Consider the following 21502-nt stretch of genomic DNA (forward strand, 5'->3'; position numbering starts at 1 on the left):
AATGGTACACAGTTTACAATTCATCAGTTTAAGAAATTTGCTGAGTCTTGAAAATTTGTCCATATTACTAGTAGTCCTGAATAGCCACAGTCCAATGGATTAGCTGAGCGTGCAGTTCAAAGTGCAGAATGTTTGTTGGAGAAATCTAAGAGAGATGGTACCGGTGTTTTTCTTAACTTACTCAATTTCAGAAACATTCCTCAAGATAATTTGCTTGATTCAGCTACTCAGAGATTAATGTACAGACAGACTAGAACAACTTTGCCAATCAGTAAACAATTGTTAGTACCAAATGTAAAGAACATCAGAATGGTCAAGGCTCAACTTTTGAAAAAAAAAGTCAAGTCACAAAAGTTGTGCTACTGTAAGTCCAGCAAACCTCTTAGACCATTAAGACAAGGAGAACTCATGAGAATGCAAACATCTAAAGGATATGACTGATTGGGTATTGTCAAAAATCTTTTTGAAGAACTGAGTTATTACATCATACAATCTGAAGGAATGGATTTCAGAAGGAATTAAAGCATATACCTCCAGCCTCTGAACCAGCAATACAACAGATTGGCTGTGCCAGAGACTCTATCTCTCAGAAGGACTCTACACTTGTTTAAATTCCAGAGGACACTGTACTTTCTTCAAGTAACCCTGATGCATCCCCTGAAGTTCCAACTGAGAAAGAATCCCCAGAGACTGTCTCTGTTGCTAAAGCCAGTCAAAGTTTTTATGTGACCAGATTGGGTAGAATTTCCAGACCCAATCCAAAATACACAGTGACTTGGACCTGAGCTCTAATTTGTTGTTAAATGTTGATGTGTTATCTAGCATGTAAAATATTTTGTTCACCTACTGCATGTCGAACAAATTAAAGAGGGAGGATGTAGATCATTGAGTATATTGTACCTAGTCAGTCACTGTAGCTAGATAGCACGTGCATATAAGTTACTGAGCACATGCAAGATCAGTGCCATTTTGTACAGTCAGAGTGAATGCATGCATGAATGGAGTTGCACATGCGAGTGTTTGAAATAATAAGTGAGTCAGTTAGCTTAAGTACATGTTCCATTTAGAATTCCTGATGTGTTTATGTACAATAAATATCTCAAACCCATTATAACACTTTAGCATCTCTTTGAATACACAAGACAATCGACAGTACATCACATTTATGAAGCTGCAACAATTGCAGGTATTCGGATATATTCACTGCTGCTGTTAGCATTTCCCTTGCATAAGTATAGGTGTTCAAGTACATCCATTATTGTAGTACTAAGTATTCATCATGAGATCATTGTTGCAGTAGCCTAGGCTGTATGGGTTATATCCTGCCAATGATATGACAACCAGACAGTATTTAAACCCTTAGGACACCTTCCATATTCTGTAACTACTGATGGAGTTAAGGAGAGCTTCATAAAATCAATGATTAGGGTGCCAACTCATCAGAACTTTCTTGCTGTTGAAGTGGACTCTTCTTGTGGGCTGTGAGGAATCAGTGGTTGGCTAGTACTTCATCCAGGCCAAGCAGATGTTTTTGGAAAACCTTCCACAAACCCTTTTATTTAAAGGAAAAACATTCTATTTCATCATTTAGCTAGGAACTGTAATGTAGACAGCTTTATCAGGAGACTGTTATTTCATTTTATATCTTTTGTGAGGAAAATTTCTTACAATACTTTTCTCACTTTTTTTTCTGACTTATGTATTTTATTGCCGTTAGGGACTTGGGCAAGTATTTTGTGGTAACTGTATATTTGTTAAAAACAGTGGTGTTCTTGTCAGGAAGATCACAGACTCCTACAAGCTCTACTAACAGCAATTAAGGCTCTCTTTTTGGCTAAACCATGGAGCAGGCTTCTGGTTCTTTGTTTTTTCATTCCTCCATGCACAAGAAAAAGAAAAATTCCAACGAACCTTTATGTGTTAAGCAACGTTTCTTCTCTGATTTAGTTGCTCCTCAGACCACACATCTTTTTCCCTGGACCTGTTTGGTGTAGCTCCTTGGGAAGCCACTAAGGACTGTGGATTACACAAATCCTCTAAGGCTGTTGGGATGTCCTCTGCGGGCATTTGAGAGCCACTCTTGTTAATCTTGGAGGATGGGGCAGTGATGCTTTACTGCATAGCCAGGTTAAGGTACCTAATTTTCCCAGACAAGTGTTCCTGCTTTGAATTTTTCTGTTTTTGTTTCTATGGGATCCCCTACAAAAAAGATACAGGTAAACATTTGACTTCTCCTGATTCTCTTTCTTTGAACAAGGAAGATTTGTTAGGATTCACTAAATATTTAATGCAAGCATTTTCCTCTTTTTACTCTGATTTCTCACTGAGCAGTAAAAGAAAAAGAATATCTACTCTTTCTGGCAGTGATTCCTAGTCAAAACAGGGACTGAACTGGGAGGGAGGTTTCATCTGTTAATTCTCCTCAGACAGAAGCGTCTGAATCTGATTAAAGTGATGCCTCAGTTCCCTCCTCTCCCCGCTGAAGAATTACCTTTTTCTGAAGCTATTACAAAAATGAAAGAATAGTTTCAGAGGTAGAGTAAAATTCCACTATCTGAGTTATTAAAATGTTGAGATTCCTCAGCCTGCAGCTGTTTCACCTATTTTACCAACATTGGAAGATATTTTCTTAATAGCATGCAGTATGCCCGCATCTTAAAATGCTGATATATTTCATAAGGTTCCTCAGACACATAAATATAATTTTTTTCTAACCATAAATCTGACATGACAGTGCTTTCTTTGACAACACTTTGCTGCCAAACATTTTGTGAATTCTGATCCCATGCCTTCGGATAAGGATGGGAATGCTTTTGATAGATCTGGGAAAAAAGTTTAAACTCCTTCCATATTACTGTTGCAGTATTCATAACTTATGAGACCTCCTGCCAAGGATATCCTTATGTCTGGCCAGTATACCAAAGACTTTAATTCTTATCAGTGTTGTACATTGGATGTATGCTTCCTGCATTAGCATAGGGCATAAAGGTGATGTATGGAGGTGCTTATCTCAGATGTTCTTTGCCGTCAATCCGAACAACAGAGTAGTATGTCAGGCTGAATGCCCTTCACTGTGCTGGTTATACCAAGCCTTTTGCAGATAAGTACCCCATTGTGGTTCCTTTTCTTTTCTTTTATAGTGTATTTTGTTTCTTTTCATGCCAGGACTTTGGGTTTGGCAGTTTCTAAACAAACCATCTCCTTGATTTTGAAAGCTATTTTTTTATTCATTTCATGGAAAAAAAAAGCTTTCTGTGTGTGTTTGGGCCCATTCTACAAGGACAGTGGCCTTTTTGGTGACTTTCTTCAAGTGGTCACCAGTTCCATCCTTCAAGCTACTACTTGGTCTTCTGTGCATATCTTCACCAGATATTATAAATTTGATGTCATTTCCAGAGCCAGTGTGGGTTTTGCCAACACTATTCCTCACGGGTTTGTGGAGGGTTCCTCTTTGCTTTCCTCTTCCCTTTCCTCACTGTAGCTTTTGTACTCTCCCATAGGTTATGAATACTGCAACAGTGATATGGAAATACATAACACAGTTGTATAAAATCAAACCATAACAGTAGATGTTCTTCCCTTCACTGTTGCAGTATTCAGGCCTTCCCTCCTTCCACCTTTTCTCCCTTTTTTCTGTTGGGAATATCGGCCTGAGCTGAGGGGGTCTTTGCTCTTCTCCTTAGAGATCTTCTTTTTCCTTGGATGTCCATGATCTCATTTCTCATGGGTTAGCTCTAGTTCTCCTGAGGCACTTCAGTTCTGAGTTTGGAGCATTTGTATGTCACCTTTATGCCCAGTGCTGACGCAGGAACATAGATCTGACATACAACGCTGATAAGAATTAAAGGCTCTGTTATAGTGATCGGATGTAGGGCTATCATTGACATGATATCCCATAGGTTATGAATACTGCAACACTGAAAGGAAGGACATCTACTGTTACAGTAAGTTTTTACACAACCATCCTTTCTTCTACCTGTACTTTTAGAATTCTAAACTGCCAGGTACACATAATAAAGTTTTTACTGGTTTCTCTTGAAAACATGAGGAAATGAGCTGCTAACCTTCCTTCTTCAGAGAATAAGTCTTCTCTGAATGGTTTAATTGCTTCTTTTTCCCAGATAATCAAATATTCATTAAAGTGTGATTCTGCTGATGTTGTATCAAGAGCAGCTGCTATCAGTTTAGTTATTAGAAGGTTTGAGTAGTTACATTTACAAAACTACCTTTGAAGATGTCAAAACTGAGATTCTTAATTCTCCTCATGAGAAATATATATTATTTGGTACTGTGCTGAGTACTTGAAAAGTGTTGATAAAAGAGTAGAATTTAATTTAGGGGGTTGCCCAGATTTTTCAACTATCCTTTTCATTTTTAAAGATTTACAGGAAACAAAACAGAGTCTCAGCAACTACTGACAAGCAGACTTTAAAAAAACTATTGCAAGGGGGCTCATAAATTAAGGGAAATCTTCCCAGAACCAAGGACAGTCCAAAAAGTTAGAATGACTATCTACACCTTCTAGAATTTACCTCTCTCACCTTGGCAATCAAATCTGTTCCAAAATCTGTCTTTGCCTTTTCTTCTATGGCATCAGCTAGTCTCAGACAAATGGCTTCTAAGAATCATTCAGCAAGGATACGGATGGGAATGGGTCTCTCTTCCTCCCTTACAGAGGATTCCACCACACCCTCCAAACCAGACTTCTCTGTTTCCTCCAGTTATACAGCAGATGCTGTCCCTAGCAGTTATAGAACCTGTGCCTCCAAGTCAATCAGGGAAAGGATTTTATTCAAGACTGATTCTGGTGCACTACCTTTCCTACCAGGGCTTGATCTGATAGTACAGGCAAAGAGAAAGGAATAGGGGGATTTTAAGTGAAAGACACACTCTGCTAGAGTTTTAGTTGAATCTAGAACAGAAGCAGCTATTAAAAAGGAACAATTAGTAGGGAGTATACAATATTGCATGATAACTATTAGAATCAGCCGCAGGAGGTTAGAAAAGACTTGGAAGAGAGACTGGAAAAGCAATTTAGAAGAACACAATGTGAATACATATGTACGGCTCCAAAGTCTGCAACCATGTTCAGAGGGTTTAGGATCTTTGATTGGAAGTATTTGCATAGGTATTTTTATACTCCAACCAGACTTCAAAGAAATTTTCCTCAGGTAGACAGCAAATGTTGGAGGTGTGATGGGAAAGAATTTGACAACTCGGAACATATGTTATGGGAGTGTAATCAGTTGGCAGATTTAAAAAATTCCTTACAGAGTACTGTATCAGAAATACTGGGTGAGCAAAATGTAAGGAAATTATTCTTTTGAGCTGGATACAGGATCTGAATTACCTAGACATAATAAGGCCATATTAAGTTTAATTCTTTTAGCTGCCAAAAAAACCAATTACTGGAAAATGGAAATCAAAGTGTACAACAACTGTACTTGAGGTATTGAATATTATATAAAAGATAAAAGAACTGGAAGAGGGATCTTTAGAAAAGGGAAGGAGCAAATTACATAGAAGTTAATGGAAATTGTGGGAACAATACATGCATAACAATGTTTAGGAGGAAGAGGAGTGAGATTTAAAGGAAGGCAGGAAGTGAGAAATTTTATGTAATGTTGGCATGATGATAGTAGCAAAGAAAATATGTGTGATGTATACTGTATTTAAATGGAAAAAATGTTAAAATGGTTTATTTTCTCTTCTGGTAATGTATGTTTGCATATGTCTTAAGGGATAATTTAATAAAGGTGTTTAAAATAAAGAAGATTTCTGGTGTCAGAGAAAGAAGAAACATGGAGACCAGCTCTTTGGCATTCCTTTCTCAATCTTTATGCCGAAGTCTCAAAGTTCAAAATGCCTACCTTTCATTCATTGCTGCTTTTTACACATTCTCTTAGATTTCTGGTAATATTAGACCTAAAAGATGCTTATCATCACATGCCAATTTTCAAAGATTTCTGATTTTTTAAGATTTTCTGTATCTGGCTTACCGTTTCAGTTCTTGGTACCAAGGATATTTATAGAGTGTCTGGCAGCTATAGTAGGCCATTGCATGTTGCAAGATGTTCACATTTTTCCATATTTAGGCAATGTTCTTATATTTGTAGAGTCTTTCTTAAAATGTTCAGAGTCCCTTACCTGGAATTCCATCTCAACTTTCAGAAATCTTTCATTCCTTCTCACATGATAGTACTTCTAGGATGCCCTTTGAATATAACCCTAGAGAGGGATTTTCTTCCTCAAGACAAAGTTGACATATAATTAGAACATTTCCTGATCTTTTCCAATCAGTCTATGACTTCAGCGAGGGAACATCTCATGTTTCTTTCTTTCAAGGCATCTGTGTTTCTCATGATTTCCCTGCCCAGACTTCGCACAAGAAAGTGTGGTAGTCCCTTCAGTCTGTTCAAATAAAAAGGTGAAGCTATTATATCCAAAACATGAAAAACCAAAAACAGCTGAATAGGAAAACCCAGAACTTATGTAATAGTCACAAAATAAAAACAATAAAATAACAAATACCAAATTAACGCTCTAACCTTGAGACTTCTTCAGACTGAATACATTTAGCATCACCAAGCATTTATATAATACTTGGTCATGTGATTAAAGTAGTTTAGTGCTTTAACCTTTGTGTTTCAGGTAAGCAACAAAATCTTCTCTGTTGTTCAGTCCTGGTGGATAATAAATGCTCTCAAGTCTCTAAATCATCTTCAGTCTCTAAGACCTCCACAAGTGATCATAGACATTACCACAGTGATGTGGTACATAAACAAACAGGGAAGTATCAGATCTTGACCCTTGTGCAGACCAGCCAAAGTAGCCTGGAACTTAGCAACTCAGCACAATTTCATCCTCTAAGCTTCAGAGTAAAACCTTATTGTAGAGATCAGGACAGACACTCATGAGGAGAAACTGAACTTGGGCTGGGGGACTTCCATTATTGGCCCAACTGTGGGGAACTCCTCAGATAGATCTGTTTGCCTTCATTCATAGTAGACAACTAAAAAAATCTGCTCCGTGATCCCTTGCAAACAGATCTGGAAGACAGGAGCTTTTTCATTCCCTTTGAGGGGATGTTCCTGTATATCTTTCCACCCGTTCCACTAATATTCAGGGTCAGTCTAAAAATTCAGAAGGACTCTCCAAAGATAAATGTGGTGACTTCCTTTTGGTCAGGCAACAGAGGGTTTTCCCATCTTTTGTAAATGGCCAAGGGCAATTACCACAAGCTTTGTCGCAAATTGGACATACTCACATAAGACTGGGGTTGTTTGATACAACCCAACTTGAAATCTGTTCAACTGACTGCCTGGACGATAGAATTTTAGTTCTCTTTAGACACCTATTTTCTGAAGACATTCATTAGGTATTAAAGGAGGCCAAGAAACCTGCTTCTAAGAAGTCATATTTGAGTAATTGGAAAATATTTTCTAGCTGGCGCCATAGTAAGAAACACCATGATCTGTTTAGTTCTGCAGTATTTGTATGAGTCACTATCCTCTGCACTTTCATAGGTTCATAGGTTGGTACTAGGCTATCGGCCCTAGGGCCTATATAAGCCTAGCCATAACAATTCCCTGGCTATTTCTTCCCACACTATTTACTTCCCTGGACCCTTACTGTTCTATCAAGATTCATCTTTCAACAATATCTGCTTGTCTGCCCATTGATCCCCCTTTCTACCCAGTCTCATGTCAAGCATTTATAAGGAGTTTTGCATATTTGTCCAAATATAAAACAACTGGTTCCTCCTTAAGATCTTAATTTTGTTTTGGATAAGCCAACACTTTCTCCATTTGTACCATGTCATCAAGCTGAACTGAGGTTCTTAACTTGGAAAACAGTGTTAGTTATTGCACTGACCTCTAAGAACAGTATTTGAGCTACAAGCCATTATAGTGGGTCAACCTCATCTCATTTTTCATAAGGATAGGGTTTATGTGAGAATATATATTTCTGTTATGCCTAAAGTGGTTTCAGGGTTTACTTTTAATCAAATAATCTCCCTGTCTTTTTTCCAGAACCTTAAATCAAGGAGATTTTGCATACTTTGGATGTCCGCAGACAGTTCAGATAGTAACTTGACAGAACTAAAACCTTCAGCAATTCTGATCAACTGTTTATTTTCAATTAAGGAAATAAAAGGGCACTACCAGTATCAAAACAAGCAATTTACAAATGTTTGTTTCATACTATTATTCCTTGTTATACCCACCATAACAAGTCATTTCTTGGTTAGGTTGGGTTAGGGCCCATTATACCTGGGCCTTGACTTCTTCTATGGCTCTTCAGAAAGGATTGGACTCCAGGAATATCCTAGATGTAGTAACCTGATGCTCTGTATGTACTTTCACAAAACATTGCATATTAGATTCCTTTTCAAGATCTAGGGCAGGTTTTGCTGGGACCATTCTCCTGGGGACCCTGGACTCTCAGTCTTCCTCATTCCCCCTGGCTTTATAAGCTTTGGTAATCTACCCCATACAACTTAGGCTACTGCAACAGTGATCTAATGATGAACATAATACAGCTGTGTAAATGAACATACCATAAGAGTAAATGTTCAGGCAGATCACTGTATCACTGTTGCAGTACCCATACTGTTCCTGAATACCCCAATTTTTAAGCCATATTTTTGGTGGGGTGTGGATATCTATACACATGTATGTGTTTATGTGTATGTATGTATGTATATATATATATATATATATATATATATATATATATATATATATATATATATATATACATACACACACACACACACACACACACACACACACACACACACACATATATATATATATATATATATATATATATATATATTCTTTCTTCCTAGAATATGCCTAGTCTCAGGGCTCTAGACTCCCTTATTCTGTGGCAACAAAGCTCTGATCACGTGGCGCCCTAACCATTGATTGTATGCAGTACTCCGTGAGTCCATCAGTGGTTAGTGTGTGTGGAAGGTGCTGTAAGGCTTTGAATACTGATCGGTTGTCATATCCCTGACTGGATATAACCTATACAGCATAGGCTTCTACAACAGGGATCTATTCAAACATCTACTGTTATAATGTTATGGTAAGTTTACTTACACAGTTGTACTTTCCTTCCCATTTTTTCTTCATGTACAGAGTTTTGGGATGTGTATCCAAATCATCCTTTGCCAGCTTTCCTAGCCAGTTTTGCAGGACCCCTGTTTGAGGTGTGTACCACTTAGGGACTGTTTTTTCCAGAGTGGTTTATGGTCTGGTAATCTTTTACTGGATTGTTCTTGCCAGGACAAGAAACAGCAGATGGTGCTGGCCAACCTCCCTTTATACCACTGACATCCATGTGGGAGGGACTCTGCTTGGCCAAGAGGAGGAAGGGTGAAGAGTTAGGAAGTCAGGCTGACCCTCAGGATTCTGTATATAGGAATCACAAGATTTGGTAGTGCAACAGTGGGTATACTCAAACATCTCAAATTAAAGTAAGTTCTTGGTCTCTCCCCAGAAGAAGATTTTGTAAAAAAAAAAAACTGTCTCACCACAGAGCTCTTGAGACATGATAAAACTCTGCACCTGCAGCTGCAGTGAGCATATGTGTTACATCAGCTTCTGGATATTGACTGTCCTATTGGTCATTCACTCCTTCTGTAGGATGCCTGGATGGTATCTCTGGACATGGTAGATACTTTCTAACACATTGGGTTATCTGCCCAGGTGTAGAATTTGATTTGTTGTGGTGGTCTCCGCTTTCTGCACAACGTGTTGCTATTGGGAACTTTCTGTGTACCCAGTAGGTTTACCAAGGTATTTTCAATGGTGGGGTCAACACCTTATAGGAGGAAGAGCTCCATGAGTTCTCTTGTTTGGTTGACTGTCCTCTAGTTTTCTCATTAAGGACTACCTGGTGCTGTCAGTGATATGGACACTCCCACAACTATAGTGCATAGGAGTGACCAAACTGAGAGAAGGCCTCTGTGGTCCCACCAAAGAGACCGCCTTAATTAACACTGTCTTAAACACTCTACAGTGTCAGTCACTCCCTACCTAAGGAGGAGCCTAGGAAGTCTTGAATTTGTAAACTGGATGAAGACCCAATGAAGGGTGTAAACCCATACTTTTCTTTGACATCTGAGTTTGATGGCTACTGCAGTCTTCATGGTTCCATGTACATGCCCAAAGACAGCAAAATTGCAGTCAGCTGGTAAGTGTCAATGATTACAAAGCTACAATAGTGGAGTGCCCAAGCCCTGACCCTTATTTGCCCTTTGGTTTTGATAGGCACCAGTTTTCATGGTGCCATTTACGTACATGGATTGTAAGGTGTCTTTGATTGCTGAGACACCACACATTCATTAAATTTTCTAGTGTTAGCTCTCTCTCTCATATGGTTCTGGTGTCATGGATAATTCCCACCATCAGGTAGGTATCCCCTTCTTATGACTAAATCTATACCAGTTTCTGATGGCTTTTCTTAAGGATCTCATCTTAGCTGATAATTCAGAGGAAGTGGTCTTTACTGGTGAGAGCCTCACATCAACCAGTTTGAGGCTATGTACAGGCTGCCATCTAGCCCTAATGGCCATTAGAAGAAAGCTGCTATGGGACCCTGATAAAATTTGATCCTACAGTCTGTTTTGTGGCACATGCACAAGAAAGGGACATACTGGATTTATGCTGTCTGTGGTGGAAAGCTGTCCAGGTGTGGCATCAAGCCACAGACAGGCTGTACTAATCTTTAGTGGTATGAATGGATTGCCAAGTTTGCTGTGGTGTTCTGCTTGTGGATTCAAGTGATATGTCAGAATTGTGGCACTGTGGAGATTTACCTATTTCCATTTTGGAAAAGTATTTGCTATTTATTGCAGCACAACATGTGGAAGTGCATGATGGGTGCTTTCCCCATCATGTTACAAGGGATGTATACACTTTCACTTTGTTCCATCTGGATGCCTGATACATTTCAAAATTCAGAGAAAAAAAAGATTGAATCATAATTCTCAGCAATCCCTAATGATTAAGAAAGGTGTTGTTTCAGGCTTTGAATTCTGTGTGTTTACAGGAAATTCCCTGTGCTATCCAATGAGGTACCCCATGTTTGAGGTGACTTGTCAGTTCCACCTTAGGGACTTTCTCTTACTGTTGACCATATAAACTTGCCTGATGAGTGTCCCAAGTGGTTGACTCTACCAGAATGTTTTCAACCGTCAAGAGGAATATGATTGTCATTGGGTGGAGCAGTGATCTATGTTGCACTCATTCAGTCGGTTTGCAGGCAGTTATGACCTGTTTCAAGCATCTGTATGTTGTAGACTTCTGGTATCTCTTTAATAACTGGCAACTGTTGAATGTCACACATTCAGGAGCTTCATGGACTTTTATATTACTGTGCATTTTCTGAAAATCAGCTTTAAAGAAATAAGTTAAACAAATCTAAATATTTTGTAAGAAGTAAATGATAATGTATTCACAGTATTTACTTAAATAATGTAATATATTATAATACAGAAAAATTCAGCCTGATATTTTTCTCTAAATGTTTGGCAAACTTTTCATATTTTGGAAACTTTACACCCTAGATTTATAGTATCAGCAGCACTTTTATTCAGGAGACTTGAGTTCTGAATGTTTACTCATAGGAATATTTACAGAAGTATGAAAAATATGTTTATTTGCACAATACTACTCATTTTTAACACTTAGTATCTCTCAAGCTGTGCAACTATCAGCAACAGGCTTCTCCCTGACTTCATCTAAGGTTTCATCAGATTTTATAATATTCCCAAAAAATATCACAGCTTACAATAACAATAGGGTGTATACTCCCCCAACTACAGGAGTTTCTGACTTAAAAAGTGCTGAATTGGAATGGAAGGGATGATGAACCCAGTCATAGGTCTAACAAAGAGGAGACAACTAAAGTAACTGATTGGTAAAATGTATTGTTTATAGGTGCTCTCATAGTCTTGAAGTGCAAGCTCAAGCTAGAAAATACAGTTCTAAAGCTGGACTGGACATATAGAATTTGGAGAAATAAGGACAAAGAAATCTGACAAGGCTTATTTTGTAAGAGTGGAGAAGAAGGCTTACTGATTTGGTCACTATTTTTTGCATACGAAGGAAGAATGCAGAGTACAGAAAATATTTTCTTTTGTGCGAAGTTCAAGGACCGACAAGGTAAAAAGCTTATCAGTGCCTGTTTAACATGTATTTAGAAGGAAGCCTCTGAACCTTGAAGTTCAATGTTGTCACAGTAAATTAAGAAAGATTCAGGGAAATAAGCAGTACAGTATATCAGCCAGCTGATATTACACGGAAGGTGTATCAACCTATAATGGGAAAATGTTGATGTGGCAATTACAAGCACCAATAGTAAACAATGCCTTTGATCATTGAGTTAAAATAAATCATTATTTGTGTTTCGGCAGAAGCTGGTACAAAGAGGTCCATCCTCATTGGGGTCCCTGTTAGTTGATTGAGTTTTCAAAAACTCGAAATTCATATGGTCGAGACCATATTATCAAGTTTTTGAAAATCCGAAGCTTTTGAATGGAGTCTGCAGTACAGTGCGGATCAGGAAATTTACCCTTTTCCTCACTGCAGTGTGATCTTGGAGTTGGTATATATAATTGCAAGGGGTGTGAGAGATGCATGGGGGCTTGTCCCCCTGCAAAAACATAAAAAGGTAGATTTTTGTGTTTTTTGTCTTTTTTTTGATGTTCAAGTTTTCAGAAACTCGATCATATGGTCTCAACCACATGAATTTTGAATTTCTGAAAACTCGATCATCTGTCATAGTCCCCTCATTGACAAGAGGACTGACGTCACAGGCCTTTAGTCAGCTTGGTAACTCAAACTATTTAAAGCTATTAGTCCCTGCCTTTTTACCAATAGTGATCTGAAAACTAGCTTCCTCTCCAAATCTCTTTTGCTACCTGCTGCATTAACAATCTTTGTATTCTGAATTTTGCTATGAATTTAGTTTAGTATTACTTGTTGGCTTCTTACCATTCAGAGAAAACTGTTTCTTTTATTTGTGTGTTTTAAATTGTTTAATTGTTCCTCACAGCTGATCCCTATGCCTTAATGTTTATTACTTTGGTCTTACAGTTTGACTTTCCAGTTGCTCTGCTGTTGTTTTACAGTCATTCTTAGCTCTTTAGTAGCATTTGCTGCTATATTTGTACTGTTTTTGTTAGTAGGTAGCAGGTTCAAAAAGTGAAAATGTTGGTACAGAATAGACAAGCACTGTGTTTTGTTTGAGTCAAGAATGATTTACTTTTGAGTGTAATGCTTGTGTATTGTGTACACATTATATTGTTAAAGACAGGAAGAAATACATTTTTGCTTAGACTGGCAGGCAAGGATGAAAAAAAAAAAAAGTTTAAAGCTAATAAATCTGGTAAAGTGAGGGATTCCTCCCCTGGTCACATTGCTAAAAAAACATATGAGCAGAAGAGATTTCAAGTTTTACTCATTATCCCTCTGGTGGGTCTACAATTTCTGTGAAGATTTAGAGAATCTTCTCATTACATTAGTCAGAAATGACAGAGTATCTTCTTAGATTCTGGAGTACACTGAATATTTTCATGTCAAAGGCCATATTCTACAAGATACTTCAAAAGGTATTTCATTCTGTTGTCAAATTTAACAATGTTGATAGTTTAATAGTTTAGTACTAAGCTAATTACCCTTCTAGGCCATTTTAAACCCAGCCAGTTATCCCACTTAGTGCTTAAAATTAACCTATCTCAGTGGAGTTTAGATTCAGCTAACTCTTTCCAAGATCTACAGAAAATATACTACACTGGAGCAGTAAAACATTGCCTCAGGAAAACAATTATTATGAGTGACTTCAATGTAGACTGGTTAGACTGCACTCCCCAAACCCCAAAAATTGCATCAACCTGCTTGGCTTCACACAACACATCCAGTCGCGCACTAGGATTAATAAGCCATCCAACAAACATTCCTCTCTAGACTGGATATTAACAAATAGGCCAGCGCTCTACTCCTACTCTGTCTGTATGCCAGATAGTCTCAGTGATCACTTCCCAAACTATTTACTTAGGAAACGAGCTAACCCATCTAAACAAGCTACATTTAAACACATAAGAAACAAAAAACACCTGAATCCCAACAACCTTATAGATATATTCAAACATTGTAACTGGACACCACTAAAACTTCTACCCCTTCAGGAAGCAATAGACTACTTCAGCTCTACCTTCCTATCTATACTAAATGCTCAGCCCCCTAGCAAAAATACACATGTTAAATCTAACTATGCCCCATGGTTAACAAAAGAAACACAATCACTACTTAAATCTAGAGACAAGGTTTGGGCAACCTGGAACAAATCAAAGTCCCAATCCACACTACAAACCTACCAGGAACTTAGAAATAAAGCAAAGCAGCAAATTCATCAAGACAAAATAAATTACTACTCAGAAATCCAATCAAAGCACCACAATAACCCGGAAAAATTCTGGACAGCTATTAATAATATACTTCTACCAGGCAAAGTCAGTACACCCCCTCCTACCACTACAAACAATTCAGACAATATTGTGACTCAGTTTAATAAATACTTTAATGAAGCTGTCCTAGCACTGTCCAACAATCAAAACCCCCTCTCCTATCAGAACTACCATTGGCTCTTCCAATATTAAATTCACCTTCTCCCTGCAACCTGTATGTACAGAGACAATCAAAAAACTGCTTAAAAGGTTAAAACCCACCACATTAGCTGCAAACTTACCTGCCGATTTCCTAAAACTAACAGCAGATGGAATAGCCTATACTATATCAATTCTCATCAATAGATCCATAGCTGAACAACAAATTCATCCCATTTGGAAAACCTCTCATGTTATACCTCTATATAAACGTGGTTCATCACTAGATCTTTCTAACTACTGCCCAATCACAATATTATCACCACTGTCTAAAATACTAGAGAAGGTCATTCACATGCAATTTACTGATTACCTGCATACTAACAAACTTCTAACACTCAGCATGGCTTTAGATCATTCCATAGAACAGCAACCGCTCTAATGTCATTCACCAATACTCTCAGCTATCACAGGAACAACAGTAATTATGTATTCTCTATCTTCCTTGACCTATCAAAAGTCTTTGATATGGCTTTTCATACCAAACTTCTAAACGTTCTCTCAGAAGTAAACTTTTGTCAGTCTACCCTTGCCTGGTTCCAGGATTACCTTACTGGATGCCAGCAAGTATTTTCTTGGCAACAGACTTTATCACTCCTCCTACCAGTGACTCTAGGTGTCCCCCAAGGCTCAGTCTTAGGCCCACTACTATTTTCAATATTTAAAAATAACCTCCACACCTCAACCCTACGTGCCTCTCTCATACAATATGCAGACGATTCAGTGGTGATATATGCTGCTTCCTCAATTCAAGAACTTTAAAATTTAACACAACAATCCTTTATAGCAGTTAAGATCTGGCTTACAAACTCTCAACTAATTTTAAACCCCCCAAAAAACAAACTTATGATTTTCCAGCCGACGAAATCAACCTCTCCCACTAACACTTTCAATATTGTATCACTAAATAACACCATTAAATTTCCCCATCACCACACGCCAAACTTTTAGGAGTCGAAACTGACTGCAACTTAAAATTTGATATTCACATTTCCTAAACAGTAAAAAAAGTACACAAAATACTTGTAACATTGTACAGGAACAAACGCTACTTCACTAAAAATACTAAAGCTACCATCACCCAATCTCACTTAATCTCCACAGTGCTGTATGCAGCTCCCATACTTACAAATCTAAAAAATCAGAGCTAGTAAAACTTGAATCCTGTTATAACAAAATTGCCAGATATGCTACAAAACTACCAGCTAGAGCTCACCATTGTTTAGCACTTAAGCAACACAACTGGCTAGAGCTTCCCCACTTCCTTCACTATAGACAATTAGCCATGGCCCATAAAATCCTCTATGAACCTGAGAAAACACCTGACCTACAAATATTACTACAATCATATGCCGCTAACAGAACTCTACACTCCATTAACAAACACCACATAAAAATCAATACAACCAAAAATCAAGCAGGAGATTCCCTCTTCGCAAATTATATAGGAAAAATTTGGAATGCACTACCAGAAAACATTACAACTGTTACATCAATAGCCCAGTTTAAAACAACACTAAACACCAACTTATTCAATAAACGGCTGTGTCCTTGCTCTGCTACAGGCTAACCTCTCCCTCTGACTATGCTACTACCTTTGCTTCGCTTACTGATTAAACCATCTCCCTCTGTCTATTCTACTACCTATGCCTCTTTGCATACTAACATTACACAGTACTATAGCACTGTAGAGCTGATGACATACTAAGACTAGACACCTCAATTTATTTGTAAACTATATTCAGAAATTGTGTAATAACATATTGATCTCTTTATTTACTTAGAATTTTTATAATGATGTTATGTCTCCCTACCTATAGTTTAATCTTTTGATTCTTATTGATTTGGTCAAAACTTATAGTGTTTTATCTCAACTTAGTAATCCATCAATTAGCCTTTATGTATAGCTGCTTGTCCAAACTGTGTCTAGGCTAGTATTTTAATTACTTTGTCCTATGTACACTATTGGAATAAAGCATTTAGGAGTTGCCTCTGTCCATTAGTAGCATTGGGGGGGGGGTGGGTGGGTCCTGGGATAAATTTCCTATTTCCCATTCATTGAGCCAAGTTACTCATGAATGTGGTCAGCAATGAGCTTTGTTTTACATGGATGGACAGTATTTTCTAGAGCAGTGGTATCCTCTGCGAGATAAACTTGTCCCTTAAAACAGATTAGAGCTAGACTATCCCTTACGTAGATTCAAATATTGCATCTCTCATTAGTCCAGACATCACTAGCAGATTGAGCCATTAAGGTGAACTATATTTCCAGTGACACCCCTATTCAGGATTTGAACAATACTCTTTTAGCTTCTTATTCCACTGCTTAAATCCCTGTAGCAATTCTCCTGATGGAAGCCTGTACTAAAGTACAGCAATAACATCCTGCCTGTTTTCTCCCTGGTATCAGTGTACACAGCCAAAGCTCATTGGTCTATATTAGTTTGCCAAAAGTGTATTTCAGTAATGGTAAATTCAGCAAATTGTGGAAACGATTTTTGCTGATTAGGGGTCGATGATTAGGTGTTCACTGAAATGCCCTTTCGGTAAACTAATATAGACCCAAGCCCATTAATATTGATACTGACATCAAATACATCAGTATCAAGCTTGATCCTGGAAATGGGTGACATCTTTCAAAAACTGGTCTGACATTTGATACTTTATCTTGTTTTTTTCTGGCCAACATATCTCATTTCTACTTACCACCCATCATTCATGTGCTGGTCCCAATGAAGCCAGGTTCAAACCAACAGGAGATAATGACATTAACAGACTTGTCAGCATTGAATGTGGTTTTGCTGCATGGACCACAGCCTTTTGAGTTAACTCGTTTATTGACTTTCCTGCTGGTATTGACAGTGCTGTCAGCATTGTGTTTTTTTTTCAGGTCGAATGCTTGGTGTCAACTGGTCTGGATCAGTTTCAACATCATTCTTTTCAGAACCTTAGTTAATGAAGGTGGATAAGCTTTTCAGTGTTCGGGCGTGAGAATCAGTAGTAGGAGCTTGGAGAGAATTTTGTATTATTCTCCAAAGGACACAAACTGGGCTAGACTGGACAGAAATTATATTTCACATGAACATGTACATTTAATTAAAAGTTTTTATATCCATCCAATGACTATTTCAGATTATGCACCAATAATAACTAAAATAAAAATTCAGGACAATGAAATAAAAATGAGGCACTGACACTTCCCCACCTATCTGTTAAATAGAAGAATTTAAGGCATGGATAGTGGGAATTATTCAGAAGTTAATAGGGAAAACAGAAATGTCTATGGAAAATGTAGCTAGGGAGTGAGATAAAATGAAAGTGGAGTTCAAAAATAGGGTAGAAATAAAAGGAAAAGAGATATGATTAAGAAGTAACAATAATTATTTAGAGGGACTGACAAAGGTTAAAGTATTGCAGAATAGGAGGAATGACACAGAACAAGAGGAGGCACAATTGAAGAGAGCTAAAGAGAAAATAAGGGACCACCTAGTAACCTGGATAATATACATGAGTTTAGAAAGATTGCTGTTAAGCAATGTTTTTTTGATAACTCCAGAGCACAAAAGCTTTTAGCACAATGGTTAAGGCAACAGAAAGTAGAAAGGGTTGTTACCAAGTTTAGGGAGCATATAACAAAGAAAATAACCAGAAATCCTGTAGAGGTACTAGAAATATTTCAGAGATTTTATGAAAATCTTTATAAAGAAGAGCAATATGGAAATCAAGAAATAGTACAAATGGAAATGTTTATGGAAGAATTAAATATACCAACTTTCGAGGTAGATGAGGCTCAATTATTAACAGTTAGGATAGTAGGACATGAGATAAAAATGGTAATGTATAAAACATCTACAGGAAAGTCTCCAGGAGCATATGGTAGTCCTGTGGAAGCTTGGAAGGAAGAAAGTGATAAAGATCTGGAAGGTTTTGTTAAACAGTATTTTAAAAGGAGGTGAAACACCAAAATCCTGGAAGAAAGCTGTGGTGGTTGTAATACTTAAGGATGGTAAGAACCCATATCCAGCTTAATATAGGCCCACTTTGATTCTAAACCATGATTATAAAGCATTTATGTCTATAAGGGCTAAAAGAATGGCAAAGGTGATGCTGAAATTTGGTAGATACGGATCAGTGTTTCTTTGTTGAGGGTAGGCAAACATTTGACAACATTAATAGAACAATGATGATCCAGAGGGAAGCAGAATGTAAGAAAATACCACTGTTGTTGGTGGGTGTTGATGCAGAGAAAGTACTAGACAGAGTAAGCTGGGATTTTATGAGTAGGGCAATGGAAGTATTTGCATTCCCTGACACAATAATAAGGTCAATTAGAAGGATATATTAGGGATCAGAGGTGAAAATTAAAGTGTGTGCGGTGTGTGTGGGTGGTGGGTGGGTGGGTGGGGTCATCTACAATAGTTCTGTTTGAACTGAGGAACAAGGCAGGGATGTCCTCTTTCCCCTTTGTTTGCATTATATTTTGAGCCATTGGCAAAGAAAATAAGGGACTCAGAAATTCAAGGATATAATTGGCATGGCAATCAAAAAAGTTGGCTTGATTTATAGATGATATTATTTTCTACCTGATAAAACTAGAAAAGGACATTTCAGTGTTGTGGAACATTCTAAGACAGTTTCAAGTCTTTTTGGGTTACAAAAACTAATGAAGGCAAAACAAAGGCAAGAGGTGTAAACTATGTACCCGCATGCAAAATTGTTCAGCAATATCCATACTTATGGGAGCATGATAAAATGAAGTACTTAGGTGTATGGGTTAAAAAGGTTTATGTTATGGCAGCTAAGGATATGTTGGAATAGACTAAACAAAAGATAATACAAAAACTGAGGAACTGGAAGCTCTGTTTTATGGATATGCATACCAAGATACAAGCAGTGAAAATGGTTTTAGTCCCTTTTGTTTTATACACAGGTCAGGCGTGTTTTTATCTATCAGAGGAAAAGTTGCAGATAGCCATTAATAAGGAGTTGAAGGATTTTATCTGGGAGAGGAAGAGGGCAAGACTCAAGAGGGATAAGGTGATCCTTCTAATAGTACAAGGTAGTTTTGGATTACCCGATTTGAAGGGGTATTTCAGAGCTATGTAGTTATGGATCCTATACATAGCACAAACAGAAAGCTATAATTCAAAGTGGAAAGGGATGATGATGATGAAACAGGGGGAACCTCAAGAAATAAGGATAGACTGTGATTTTAGATGCAGATCCTTAAGGAGAATAACAATAACCATACAGAATACTGTATTTTTAAAGTAGCTGAACGTATTCTAAGAACTAATGTATTGGGAGCATATAATTAGAGAGGAAAAGGTAACATATTATTAAACCACAAACGCACAAATGAAAACTTACTAAAAAAACACCAAGGCCAGTAAAAAAGACCCAACATTTACTGTAAAACACTCTCCAGCACCTTGGTCAAAAGGCCTTTCAAGAGTTAAAAATTAAACACTTTCTATTTAAATGCATACTCTAATTAAAAACAACAAATCAAAACCTAACTTCAGTTAAACAATTAAAATTTATAACCAATTCCTTCACATCCTATAAAAACATTTTCCAGTTACATTCTAAATTAAGTCCACCAGGTGTCAGAGTTCCATATTTCAAAATAAACTCTCCTTAAAAAGTAACCTATGCTTCAAATCTATGCTTTTAAAAACCTTACCTTTCTGTAAAATTGTTCCCTGAAGACAATTACCATCTCCCCCATGACAAAGAGAGAAATACATAGCTAATGGACTTTCCACCTTTTTATTGCTAATATCCCTCAAATGTTCTAAGAACCTAACCTTAAAAGCCCTTTTTGTTTCCCCTATATAAAAGAGGCTGCACAGACATTTCAGTGCATAAATTACACCCTCTGTACTACACCTATAAACTTCCCTAGGAGTATAAACAATACCATTAATTCTATCAAAAACCTACTATATTACAGAGAGATGGGGTGGAGAGAGTGAGATACAGAACATTCAAATACTGTTTATCGGTGGATGGATAAGGAGTATTATTTTGAAGGGTTCAAAAAGGCAGATTGACTGGAAGGATGAGATGGTGATGGTAAATAATTTTCAGATTTATAAGACAGTATTAGTGGCTCAAGAAGATAGAGAGACTACATTTAAAGTGGAGAGAGTTTGTAGTGAGATGAGAACAAGCTATTAGAGTGAGAGAGATAGACTGGGGAGAAAGGTTATTCTTTATCATAGAATTATTGGACATGGTTACTTATCATGATGGTTTTGTGTTAGGAAGATTCATCTTCAATGGAGGGCTATTATTTTTGGGAGGGAGAAATTGTTCCAGTTATATTTATTTATTTTTGTTTTTAGTATAGGGCCTCTCTTCTCTTTCTGTTTATGCTAATGGAAAGGTATTTGCTATACATCTATTGAATGTTCAATGTGGATATTGCTATGACTGGAGAAGTTAATAAAATACAAAATAAGTTACTATTTGAAAGCTAATATTCAACTATAACTTAAAGTGATTTGTTTCAAATGGTAACTAACACAAATCAAAATTTTTCAGCAGAAATGACAAAGTGATAATCTAGCCTGTGACTGTCAAACAATTAGGAAATAAATGAACTGTCATTGCAAGTCAGTAGGAAGATATTACCACAGTAAATGTTCTTCTCACAATAGTATACTCTGTGCCCATATAAAATTATACTAGGGAGGTGAAAACTGTGCTTGTAAAATGAAATAGTAAATTATGTTAGGTCCATTAGACCATTTTGAGGTATAACAAATCAGAAGATAACCAAACCTCATGGGAAATATATATGCACTTTATAATTAT

The sequence above is a fragment of the Protopterus annectens genome, chromosome 5.part0 (assembly GCF_019279795.1).
Source record: "Protopterus annectens isolate FY-2018-M chromosome 5.part0, PAN1.0, whole genome shotgun sequence".
NCBI lineage: Eukaryota > Metazoa > Chordata > Ceratodontiformes > Protopteridae > Protopterus > Protopterus annectens.